The sequence below is a fragment of the Oreochromis niloticus genome, linkage group LG6, assembly GCF_001858045.2.
Source record: "Oreochromis niloticus isolate F11D_XX linkage group LG6, O_niloticus_UMD_NMBU, whole genome shotgun sequence".
NCBI lineage: Eukaryota > Metazoa > Chordata > Actinopteri > Cichliformes > Cichlidae > Oreochromis > Oreochromis niloticus.
Window position 1 is genome coordinate 32,166,923 of NC_031971.2, and position 13,433 is coordinate 32,180,355.

The following is a 13,433-nucleotide window of genomic DNA, read 5'->3' on the forward strand; positions in this document are numbered from 1 at the left end:
GCGTCGGTCATGTTGGAAGAGTGAACATTATCTGGAATGTACGTACAGCATGTGTTGTTAAAGAGTATACAGAGTCCTCCTTTTTCAGCTAGAATCATGTCCAGTGCGACTCGGTGTTGCATCACAGTTATGCGCAGGGCATCAATCTCTTCATTTTGTTGATTGTTGATTTTGCACAAGGCATTCAGGAACAGTCCAAAGCGGTAATCCAAAGTTTCAATTCTTAACATGTTCTTTCCGGTGCCCACCCATGGAAACAGTGAGTGGAGGACCTTTTGTCCGGCGGTCCAAAGCTTAAATTCCTCTGGCACATCACTGCCATAGATGGGGTCATGTGGTTGTACTGTGGAGACGTCTCGTCGTCATCTTGTAGTAGTAGATATTTACAGCTGACATCCTGAAGGTGTGGTCTGAAATGAAGATTGGGGCACAGGTGCCCGTCCATCCGGGTGGCAGTATGAAGTAGGCACGTTGTCCACACAGCCAGGCCATTCCCTGCACCCAGTAGGTGCCGTTGCTGGGCGCAGACGTGTTTACAGGTGCGCCCTCTCCGTTGGCTGTGGTTTGGTTACAGTTGGTGGTGTCGCCTAGGGGTCTGTTACCGTCGTCTTGTCGGTAGCACATGGAGTGGTTCTTCTCTGGGGTTTGGTCCAAGAACACTGGGAAGTGAACGGACGTGTTCCGATTCGTCACGTTGAAGTTGATCCAGAAGAGCTGGTCACACGTTCCGTTGTCAAGTCCAGCATTTTCGACGGTGATTACCTCGTATTGGGGTGGTCCCTGAAACATACTAAAGAAGGTTAAGCGCATAGATGACAGAGCTTGTCTCATCAATGATGATTTTCTTATGTTGATAGCCAATGCCCGTGAAGCTGGCAGCGCACTTGGCTTGTGTTTTATTCATGTAGTTTCCATAAAAAGTGGGATGTGTTGAAGTGCATGGCATGTGGGAGCAGACGTAACATGCAGTGTTATTAGGCTCTCCCTTAGTCCTGTCATGTACGTAGCGGTACCATGCGTTATTCATCCATGGGTGAATGTGGTCTTGTGTCATGTCACGGAGGTGTGAATTGTCATGCGTCCATCTCGTCCGTAGATGGTGCTGTTCGTTTTCTGTACCATCCTCTAGAAACATGAGGAGTCCTGCTGAGAGTAGGAGGACAGCCACGAGGACAACAGGAGTCTTCATGGCGACCAAACACACCTAGGTCCTCAGGTGAGTAGACTACTGGCAAGAAGCAGAGGGCGGGATATACCCGATCAGCCCTCCCTTCACCAGTCAGATCACCTGAGGGTAGGGGTGCCGGCGCCTAGGGGTCTGGGCTGTCACTCACTTTCTTGCAGTGGCTTTGGTGAATCCAAGATGGTCTTTCTGCTATCTTACAGGCGGTTGGCGTGGTGACGAGCACTTGGTAGGGTCCTTCCCAACGGGGCGAGCTCCAATTCTTTCTGTGGAGAACTCGGATCAGGACCCAGTCACCTGGCTTCAACCTGCAAGATACTGGAGAAGATTCAGAAGGCAGTTTATTGTTCAAAACAATATCTTTGTTTTCTAGTAGCTTCGACATCCATTCTGCTAGTGTAGTTTCTCTGATTGATTTATCTAAAGGTTCACTTGTGATTGGCAGTGGAAATGGTCTGCCATGAATGATTTCAAAAGGTGTAAGTTTTTGTGAACCTTGTGTTAATCTCATCCACATTTTTACTAGGCCTATGCACTCTGGCCACGGCCTTCCTGTTTCTTCCATACATTTTCTAAGCCTCTGTTTTATTGTGCCGTTTGTCCTTTCTACTAGGCCGGCACTTTGAGGATGATAAGCACAGTGATATTTGATGCTGAATCCTAGTGCTTCAGAGACTTTGCTGATTACCTCATTGACAAAGTGTGTCCCATTATCTGATCTTATCAGAGTGGGGATGCCATATGTTGGAATAAAATGGTTACATAAGCATTTTGCTACTGAAATGGCATCTGCTTTCTTTACTGGATAGATTTCTGGCCATTTTGAGAATACGTCTATGATCACTAGAGCGTATTTTGAGCCTTGGCATTCATTTAGTTCAATAAAATCCATGTGGATTGTGTGGAAAGGATGAGGTGGTGTGGGAAAATGACCTCTCTTTGGTCTAAGATTCCCTTATACATTGTGTTTTTGGCAAATCATGCATGTTCTGACAAATTCTTTTGCTGAAGTTTTGAAATTTAGAGTGTAAAAGTGTTTTGGAGATTATATCTCCTATCCCTCCTGTTGACGCATGGAGAGTAACTCCATGTGTCACTAAGGCTGCTGTTTTGTGTAGAGATTTTTGGAAGTATTGGTTTTCCTTCACAAGTCATCTCTTAGTTGCGCTCCGCATTTCAGCCATTTCTTTTGCTCAGCTGTGGGAGCTGCTTTTTGTTCATCCTTTGTCAGTAAAATTGTTTCCCTTTGTAATTTCATAGTCATTCTTCTGATGTGCTGCACACTTGCAAATTGCTAAATGTCGCATCACATGAGGAGTTTCCTCCCATGTAAATTACTTGTGTTGCATCAATCAAGCAGAAAGCATCTCACAATTTATTGTATTACCAACTAAATTTATTGTCTGGTCACTGCTTGGTCATACCAGACTCTCTCTGTGTCTTTATTTTTCCTTCTCTGTTTTCACAAACGTTTCACCTATTGTCCTGCAAGCTGGAGAGTTAAATGTCAGTAGTGGGTAAATTCAGCAGTTGATAACAAAACTATTAAGTTTTTCCTGTTTTAACACCAATGTGAGATATAGAGGCGCACATATAGTGTGTGCTCTAGTGTAAGCTGCTCTTCATTGCATGTATGTGTGTTAGTACGCTTGCATGCAGGGCCTCTGGGCCTGTCTCACCCAAAGGGCATTTTCTTAACAGTTGCCTTTCACTCGCGTGTGTTAAGAAAGGCAAATGTGCTTGTAGCAGTTGTGAGATTATTATGCTGTCATATATTACATTATACCTGTAATCAAAATGAGTGAATCATGATACTGCTGTAGGCCACATCATACTTCTTGTGTAATCAGTATGTAGTTTTAATTTGCATCATACTTCTGAGTTAAAAGAATGTGAAAATCATTAGATTTATTAGATAGGTTTGTATTATCCTATACTGCTGATTTACTGTGAGTGAGTTACACTGTTTCATGACATTTCATACTGCCGAGTTATGAAGAGAATATTGTATTCAGAGAGTAGGGGCCTCTCTCTTTTTTTTCTTTCTTTGTGATAGTAAAGAGAACAGAGCACATGCCACGGGAGTGTCACCCCCACCCTTGGTGGAAGCAGAAAAACAGGGAGCCAAGGTCATAACTCAGGCTCACAAAGAGTCAGAAAGAATGTGAATACTTAGTTTTGTGGCTGTGGCGCATTCTGTATAGCTTCTTTTCTTTGTTTTAGTAGCTTTCTGCCTTCACCTGAGGGTGTGCCCTAAGCATGTGACTTCAGGTCTCCATAATTGGAGTTTATTTAAAGATAAATAAGATGATTTCATATATTGCTCGCAGATCATGCACTAGACGATATGTTGCAGTATTAGCCTGCTTCAACACTTAAACAAAACATCACTCTTTGTTTTATTATTATTATCATTATTATTATTATTATTATCCTGTCTCAAACAGAAAATGAAATTGTAGTTGTTCTTGGCTGAGAAACACAAAACCTCTCTTTTTTTTTTTCTTTTTTTCAAAACAAGAAACTAAGTTTTAATTTCTCAGCCTTGTCACATAAAACAAAACAGATAACCCAGCTCTCAGCTGGCTCTGGACTTATCATCATTAAGGACACAAAAGAAAAAGAAAAAGCTGCTGCCAGAAACAGAGCAGAAGTGTGAGGAAAAAAAACTGAGCTCACAGACAGCTGCATGTGTGACCTTTAATATGCAGCTTCTGCTCTAAAAAACAAATAAAAATAAAAAAATGTGTAACTTGCTCATCAGCTTGGTAGTGTCCACATATTTAATTCATTTTATTCAGCTTCTCAAACCTGTAGCTTTAGCTGTTGTATACAGGGTTTGGCTCATTAGTTGTTAGTATAGGTTTGCTCTTCACCTTAACAAAGTCTCATCTAAGATGACAGGTTTACAAGCAGGTCAAGTGTCTCTATGCACCTGATTAGTGTAGTTATTTCCTTATTTTCTTCATCTCCTATATCATTGTACTGAGTTTGAGCAAACCCTAAGCTTGAATCAGACTACTTTTAACAATCTTCCACCTCGCATCATAACTGACTGAGGTGCCTCTTCCTATTAATAGTATGTCATTATTAATGTTATCGTTGTATTGTTTTTCCTTTTTTATAACAGCAATAGTATATCACAATACACTACTTTACTACTAATATACAATAGTATATTAGTTTATATTTTATTATGTATCCATCACGGGTCTGTGTGAACCTGCAGCTTCACACCTTCCCAAGCTGGAGACATTTCCCTTGGCTGAACAATGACACAGCCTTAATATGCCTTATGCATCTCTCTTTTTTATTTGATATATTTTGTGTGAATTATCTGGTTTCACGCATCCTATTCATTCAGCTTGGTTGTCTTCCCAATTTTGTTTCATTGCTTTAATTTAAGTTAACCTTAATTTAACCTTTTGTTTATTCCACTTCATTCCTCTTTCCATGCTTTAAAATATTACAACTCTTGTGTATGCTTTGATTTCTTTTTAGCTTCCTTTTCAGTATTTATTTCTGCTTGGAGGGTTTCTTTTAATTTAGTTAATGCATTTTCCCTCCCACGTGGGACATTTAGGTTTTCTTTGGATTTCTCCATCTAGATGCACTAATTTGTCCGGCGCCTGGACATTTCTTTTCTAGCCACTGAGTTTTGTTGCTTTATTTCCCATTTTCTTATTTGTTTTATATGTTTATTTCTACTTATTTTATTTACTTCTTTATGTATTTAGCGCTTAGTAATACACACACACCTGCGGCGCTTTCACTGGCACGAGAACAGAGAGAGGTGGCTGACACGCCCTTCTACTTTCAAGCTATTCTTGAAAGCGGTGTCACCTTTATGTGATAAAACACGACCTTCCTCTCAGTTCACCAGTACTTCAGCGACCAACAGTAAACAAATCAGTGGAATAGTTCAGCCTCCTTATTGTGCTGTAAAAATCAACTTATTCCACCAAAAAATAGACAATAAAGACAGACAGTTTTAACGCGCGTTCACGCTACCAGCCTCTTAAGGCGAGCGTAGTGCTTCCAGCCACTGTGGGCGAGCTAGGCCTATTTTACCCTTTCGGGGAGCTACCAATCACTTATGACGAGCTCAATCTTTATTTTACTGCTTCCAACCCTCTGCGGGCGAGCTGACTACCAGTCCTCAAGACGAGCTTAATGCTTCCAGTCTCTCTTGGACGAGTCTATTTCTTTTAAGTTTCGTTTTCGTTTTTGCGCAAACCTTTATTATCTCAAAGTAGTCTGTCTTACCTTGGCGCTGGTTTCTTCAGATGCACCTGATCAGCCCCCGACGGTGCGGACCGCTTGTAAAACGTTGACCAAGACCCGAATTCACGCTCTTGGGTTTTATCACACACCTAGTATGTGAGCTGCCGGCAGACTTCAACGTGGGCTTCTCGCACCGACGGGACCTGGTGAGGCGCCTTCTGTGAGAGCTGCTTTAAAAAGGCTGTCTCATCCGGCTTCGAAGGACCAAGAAATGTCAGGGGAAAATTTCCCAAATAGAAGGCTGCCAAAGTAAAACAGAGACACAGTGAGACAATATAATCAACTAGAAAGGGAAAATTTCAGAAGAAATTTTATGTGTGCCTATGCCGCTGGTAATCAGTGTAGTTTGCCATTCATACAGCTACAGAGAGCAAAACTCAGCAGAGCAGCCATTCTCCACCATGAATTATGATAAAAACAAACACCGCTCGCGCCTCACAGATGACAGCTTACAGTTTTGGGTAAAGATGAAGTGACTTTGTACAGCCCCGATTTGCAGACGCTGTGCACACAGGTTCATGAGCAGAAGTCCCATTGTACCACGGCAGACCCAACAATGTTTGCATGAACACGCTTTGAAGCATTATGTTATGGACCACTTTTCACACATGGTTGGTGTACCCACACAGGCAGCTGTAGCTTTTCAACTCATAGCCCAACACACACCCAAAAAACAGCCAAGAGAGCACAGACTTTACACCCGTGGGTCCACCTCCCCTGCAGCGGCACTGCAGACCACGCCCCGACACACACATCAAACACATAAAATAAATATATATATGCACTTTTGCATTCACTTTTTGTTTTTTGTTATTTTTACACAGTGTTCTGAATGATGAACAATGGTCTACAGCCAACCTTGTGTATTATTATACAAACTTTGGTTGTAAGATTCGGATAAGCATTTAATAAAAGCTAAATATTTTATATGAGAGTAAGAAAGAAAAGTATATCTTTATGTCCACCTTTCTCTGTTAATGCCCTACCTGGCCCCCTGGCAAAAGCTTTGCTAGATCCGCCCCTGCACAGTTACCAGCTGTCAGCTACACAAAAAAAGGAGCTTGGTGTTTACAGGGAGTGCAGAATTATTAGGCAAATGAGTATTTTGTCCACATCATCCTCTTCATGCATGTTGTCTTACTCCAAGCTGTATAGGCTCGAAAGCCTACTACCAATTAAGCATATTAGGTGATGTGCATCTCTGTAATGAGAAGGGGTGTGGTCTAATGACATCAACACCCTATATCAGGTGTGCATAATTATTAGGCAACTTCCTTTCCTTTGGCAAAATGGGTCAAAAGAAGGACTTGACAGGCTCAGAAAAGTCAAAAATAGTGAGATATCTTGCAGAGGGATGCAGCAGTCTTAAAATTGCAAAGCTTCTGAAGCGTGATCATCGAACAATCAAGCGTTTCATTCAAAATAGTCAACAGGGTCGCAAGAAGCGTGTGGAAAAACCAAGGCGCAAAATAACTGCCCATGAACTGAGAAAAGTCAAGCGTGCAGCTGCCAAGATGCCACTTGCCACCAGTTTGGCCATATTTCAGAGCTGCAACATCACTGGAGTGCCCAAAAGCACAAGGTGTGCAATACTCAGAGACATGGCCAAGGTAAGAAAGGCTGAAAGACGACCACCACTGAACAAGACACACAAGCTGAAACGTCAAGACTGGGCCAAGAAATATCTCAAGACTGAGTTTTCTAAGGTTTTATGGACTGATGAAATGAGAGTGAGTCTTGATGGGCCAGATGGATGGGCCCGTGGCTGGATTGGTAAAGGGCAGAGAGCTCCAGTCCCACTCAGATGCCAGCAAGGTGGAGGTGGAGTACTGGTTTGGGCTGGTATCATCAAAGATGAGCTTGTGGGGCCTTTTCGGGTTGAGGATGGAGTCAAGCTCAACTCACAGTGCTACTGCCAGTTTCTGGAAGACACCTTCTTCAAGCAGTGGTACAGGAAGAAGTCTGCATCCTTCAAGAAAAACATGATTTTCATGCAGGACAATGCTCCATCACACGCGTCCAAGTACTCCACAGCGTGGCTGGCAAGAAAGGGTATAAAAGAAGAAAAACTAATGACATGGCCTCCTTGTTCACCTGATCTGAACCCATTGAGAACCTGTGGTCCATCATCAAATGTGAGATTTACAAGGAGGGAAAACAATACACCTCTCTGAACAGTGTCTGGGAGGCTGTGGTTGCTGCTGCATGCAATGTTGATGGTGAACAGATCAAAACACTGACAGAATCCATGGATGGCAGGCTTTTGAGTGTCCTTGCAAAGAAAGGTGGCTATATTGGTCGCTGATTTGCTTTGGTTTTGTTTTTGAATGTCAGAAATGTATATTTGTGAATGTGGAGATGTTATATTGGTTTCACTGGTAAAAATAAATAATTGAAATGGGTATATATTTGTTTTTTGTTAAGTTGCCTAATAATTATGCACAGTAATAGTCACCTGCACACACAGATATCCCCCTAAATAGCTAAACTAAAAACTACTTCCAAAAACTTTCAGCTTTGATATTAATGAGTTTTTTGGGTTCATTTAGAACATGGTTGTTGTTCAATAATAAAATTATTCCTCAAAAATACAACTTGCCTAATAATTCTGCACTCCCTGTATTTGTCTGTCAAAAATAGTTCATAACTTCCCTTCAACGTATTCATGTCACCTAAAGAGTAAACCTGTTTCTCCATCACCAGTTCAGCTCTGATGATTCAGTAAGGACATCTGCCGTTTTTACAGCTGTAGCTCCAGCAAACATCAGCTGATACCAGAATTAAAAGCAAATGAATTCTAACAACAGCTGATCAAGCTTAAACGTGCTGCTGTTGTTTTGCGCGATAAACAACAAGAGAGAAACGCCGATCATTGATCAGTTTCATGACTGAAGTTTCGACAGGGGAGGCTGTCATAAAGTTCAACATGCGCACACAGCTGTATAGAACTCCGTCGTGCTAGCTAGAACGCAGTACGAGTTATTGTACGTGATTGAAAAAGTCAGCACAACGAAATAAACTACACCTAAACTCGGTTTATATCTGACCGAAATAGAGTGCAGTTCAAACTTCTTACCTGAAATTCAGTTCACCTCACGCTCCTGCCTTCGCTTTCCCTGATCCATGATTGACCACCGCGTTAGCAATCGCCTGCCCGGCCTCGTATGTCTCGTTGGCGGCATGTCCTTTCTGTCACACACCGGTGGATAGCTGCCCTCTGTTGTAGCTCCACACCAAACAACTCAGTTATTTTTTCCACATCGACCAGCATCATCGGCCCATATAAACGAAAATAAGTCCAGCTAAGACACAGACCCTTGCCGAGCGATCGGGCGATTAACACATTTTAGCCACCTCACTATCAGCCAAGCCTGGGTGGTTTTCACGAAGGGTCGCTAGCCGCGCTAGCTAGCTAAGCTAGCGGCGCTAGCTAGCTAGCCAGCCGGCTGGCTATCAGCAACACGTAAGAGAACTGTTGCTAAATAAACTACACCTAAACTCGGTTTATATCTGACCCAAATAGAGTGCAGGTCATAACTTCTTACCTGAAATTCAGTTCACCTCACGCTCCTGCCTTCGCTTTCCCTGATCCACGATTGACCTCCGCGTTAGCAAAGGTTCATGAGCACCAGTCGCCTGCCTCGTATGTCTCATTCGCGGCATATCCTTTCTGTCATACACCGGTGGATAGCTGCCCACTGTTGTAGCTCCGCGTTATAGCACCACCAAACAATCAGTTATTTTTTCCACATCCAGCTGTAACTCCGATTCTATGCGAGCATTTGCGAGAGACCGGGGAGGTGAAACTACAGAGAGAGTCCCCTCGCTATCCATTTGCAGCCAAGTGCGGCAGCTAGCTAGGTAGCCGGCTAGCTGTCAGGCAGGACCGACGTAGTCAGAGCACTGTCGCTAAATATGGGATGTCTGATAAAACAAGCAGATATTTGAAGTTTACACACCTAGATTCTCGCCTGAAAATATCTTAAAAGCTTATTTGTGACCTAGAAACACGAATAAAAGACATATAAAACGAAGTGGTGGCCGCCATTGTTCACTCTGTAGAGGCGTGCTATGAATTGTGGGATATGGAGTTTTCAACACAAGGATAAATCTTTTCGGCTGTACTACTCCCGGTATACACTAGAGAGAGCCAAGACACCACAATGAAGTCTGTTTATTTGGCGCCAAAGATGAATTGGCCTAAATTTGCACTAAAATCTAAATATTTCAAAAACTATAAAAGTTATAAACACCAAAAGTCACACCATACTAGCCCAGCTCCAGCCGCACAAAATGATCTAACATATGTAATCCTAATGTCAAAACTGTTTGGCAGAGGAGCGCGGGAAAATTTCACTAAAATATTAATATTTAAAAACTATAAATTCATAAACACCAAAAGTCATAGCACACCATTCCAGATCCGGCCGCACTAAATGAGGTAACATATATGAAGCTTGTCTCAAAACTGCGAGGCGAGATTCGCTGCAAAATTTCAGGCGGAAACTGGAGAATAATAATAATAACTAGAAAGGGAAAATTCAGAAGAAATTTTATGTGTGCCTATGCCGCTGGTAATCAGTGTAGTTTGCCATTCATACAGCTACAGAGAGCAAAACTCAGCAGAGCAGCCATTCTCCACCATGAATTATGATAAAACAACACCGCTCGCGCCTCACAGATGACAGCTTACAGTTTTGGGTAAAGATGAAGTGACTTTGTACAGCCCCGATTTGCAGACGCTGTGCACACAGGTTCATGAGCAGAAGTCCCATTGTACCACGGCAGACCCAACAATGTTTGCATGAACACGCTTTGAAGCATTATGTTATGGACCACTTTTCACACATGGTTGGTGTACCCACACAGGCAGCTGTAGCTTTTCAACTCATAGCCCAACACACACCCAAAAAACAGCCAAGAGAGCACAGACTTTACACCCGTGGGTCCACCTCCCCTGCAGCGGCACTGCAGACCACGCCCCGACACACACATCAAACACATAAATAAATATATGCACTTTTGCATTCACTTTTGTTTTTGTTATTTTACACAGTGTTCTGAATGATGAACAATGGTCTACAGCCAACCTTGTGTATATTATACAAACTTGGTTGTAAGATTCGGATAAGCATTAATAAAAGCTAAATATTTTATATGAGAGTAAGAAAGAAAGTATATCTTTATGTCCACCTTCTCTGTTAATGCCCTAGCTCCCCCCCCCCTAAAAGCTTTGCTAGATCCGCCCTGCACAGTTACCAGCTGTCAGCTACACAAAAAGGAGCTTGGTCTTTGTCTCTCAGAAACAACTCATAACTTCCCTTCAACTCATTCATGTCACCTAAAGTGTAAACCTGTTTCTCCATCACCAGTTCAGCTCTGATGATTCAGTAAGGACATCTCCTGATTTCATCTTCATGCTCCAGCAAACATCAGCTGATACTAGAAATTAAAATCAAAAGATGGTTGTTATTCTAACAACAGCTGATCAAGCTTAACGTGCTGCTGTTGTTAGCGCGATAAATAAGAGCGAACAGCCGATCATTGATCAGTTCATGATTGACGTTTCAACACGCGAGAGAATGACAGGGGAGGCTTCGTAACGACAGAATAATCATAATGTTTTCTCTGAATGTGGGACGATTCCGTTGTACGGCACGGCAACTCTATGAACTAACCCTAATGAATAAAATAAAGTCCAACGTCAGTAACTTAGTACGCACACAGCTGTATATAAACTCCCGTGGCATACGATGTAAAAGGTCAACGAAATAAATTACACCTAAACTCGGTTTATATCTGACCAAATAAAGAGCGACCGGGTGCTGACACGAGTTTCACCCGCCTCAATATAGCCAAGCCTGGGTGCTTTTCACGAAGGGTTGCTAGCGGCGCGAGCTAACTATGCTAGCGGCGCTAGCTAGCTAGCCGGCTATCAGCAACACATAAGAGAACTGCTGCTAAATAAACTACACCTAAACTCGTTTATATCTGACCCAAATAGAGAGCGACCGGGTGCTGACACGAGTTTCACCCGCCTCAATATAAGCCAAGCCTGGGTGCTTTTTCACGAAGGGTGCTAGCGGCGCGAGCTAACTATGCTAGCGGCGCTAGCTAGCTAGCCGGCTATCAGCAACACATAAGAGAACTGCTGCTAAATAAACTACACCTAAACTCGGTTTATATCTGACCCAAATAGAGTGCAGTTCATAACTTCTTACCTGAAATTCAGTTCACCTCACGCTCCTGCCTTCGCTTCCCTGATCCATGATTGACCACCGCGTTAGCAATCGCCTGCCCGGCCTCATATGTCTCGTTGGCGGCATGTCCTTTCTGTCACACACCGGTGGGTAGCTGCCCTCTGTTGTAGCTCCACCACCATACAACTCAGTTATTTTTTCCACATCCAGCTGTAACTCCGATTCTATGCGAGCATTTGCGAGAGACCAGGGAGGTGAAACGACAGAGAGAGTCCCTCGCTATCCATTTGCAGCCAAGTGCGGCAGCTAGCTAGGTAGCCAGCTAGGTAGCCGGCTAGCTGTCAGGCAGGACCGACGTAGTCAGAGCACTGTCGCTAAATATGGGATGTCTTGATAAAACAAGCAGATATTGAAGTTTACACACCTACATTCTCGCCTGAAAATATCTTAAAAGCTTATTTTGTGACCTAGAAACACGAATAAAAGACATATAAACGAAGTGGTGGCCGCCATTGTTCACTCTGTAGAGGCGTGCTATGAATTGTGGGATATTGAGTTTCCACCAAGCATTACCGTAACTTTGAATGATTTGCGCAACCTTAAAAATTCCAAGGCTCCTGAAAGCAGCGACGCTGTGCGCACCGTTGAAATTGTCATCATTACGGTAATCCAAATAAGGGTACACAGGCTGTACCACTCCGGCATACCACTAGAGAGAGCCAACACACCACAAATGAAGTCTGTTTATTTGGCGCCAAAAGATGAATTGGCCTAAATTTGCACTAAAATATTAATATTAAAAAACTATAAAAGTTATAAACACCAAAAGTCATAAAATAATAGTCCAGCTCCAGCCGCACAAAATGATCTAACATATGTAACCCTAATGTCAAAACTGTTTGGCAGAGGAGCGCGGGAAAATTTCACTAAAATATTAATATTTAAAAAACTATAAAATCATAAACACCAAAAGTCATAGCACACCATTCCAGATCCGGCCGCACAAAATGAGGTAACATATATGAAGCTTGTCTCAAAACTGCGAGGCGAGATTCGCTGCAAAATTTCAGGCGGAAACTGGAGAATAATAATAATAATAATAATAATAACTAGAAAGCGAAAATTTCAGAAGAAATTTTATGTGTGCCTATGCCGCTGCTAATCAGTGTAAGCTACAGAGAGCAAAACTCAGCAGAGCAGCCATTCTCCACCATGAATTATGATAAAAACAAACACCGCTCGCGCCTCACAGATGACAGCTTACAGTTTTGGGTAAAGATGCGGTGACTTTGTACAGCCCCGATTTGCAGACGCTGTGCACAGAGGTTCATGAGCAGAAGTCCCATTGTATCACGGCAGACCCCGACAATGTTTGCATGAACATGCTTGAAGCATTACGTTATGGACCACTTTTCACACATGGTTGGTGTACCCACACAGGCAGCTGTAGCTTTCAACTCATAGCCCCACACACACCCAAAAAACAGCCAAGAGAGCACAGACTTTACACCCGTGGGTCCACCTCCCCTGCAGCGGCACTGCAGACCACGCCCCGACACACACATCAAACACATAAAATAAATATTTATGCACTTTCGCATTCACTTTTTGTTTTTTGTTATTTTTACACAATGTTCTAAATGATGAACAATGGTCTACAGCCAATCTTGTGTATTATTATACAAACTTTGGTTGTAAGATTCAGATAAGTGTTTAATAAAAGCTAAATATTTTATATGAGAGTAAGAAAGAAAAGTATATCTTTA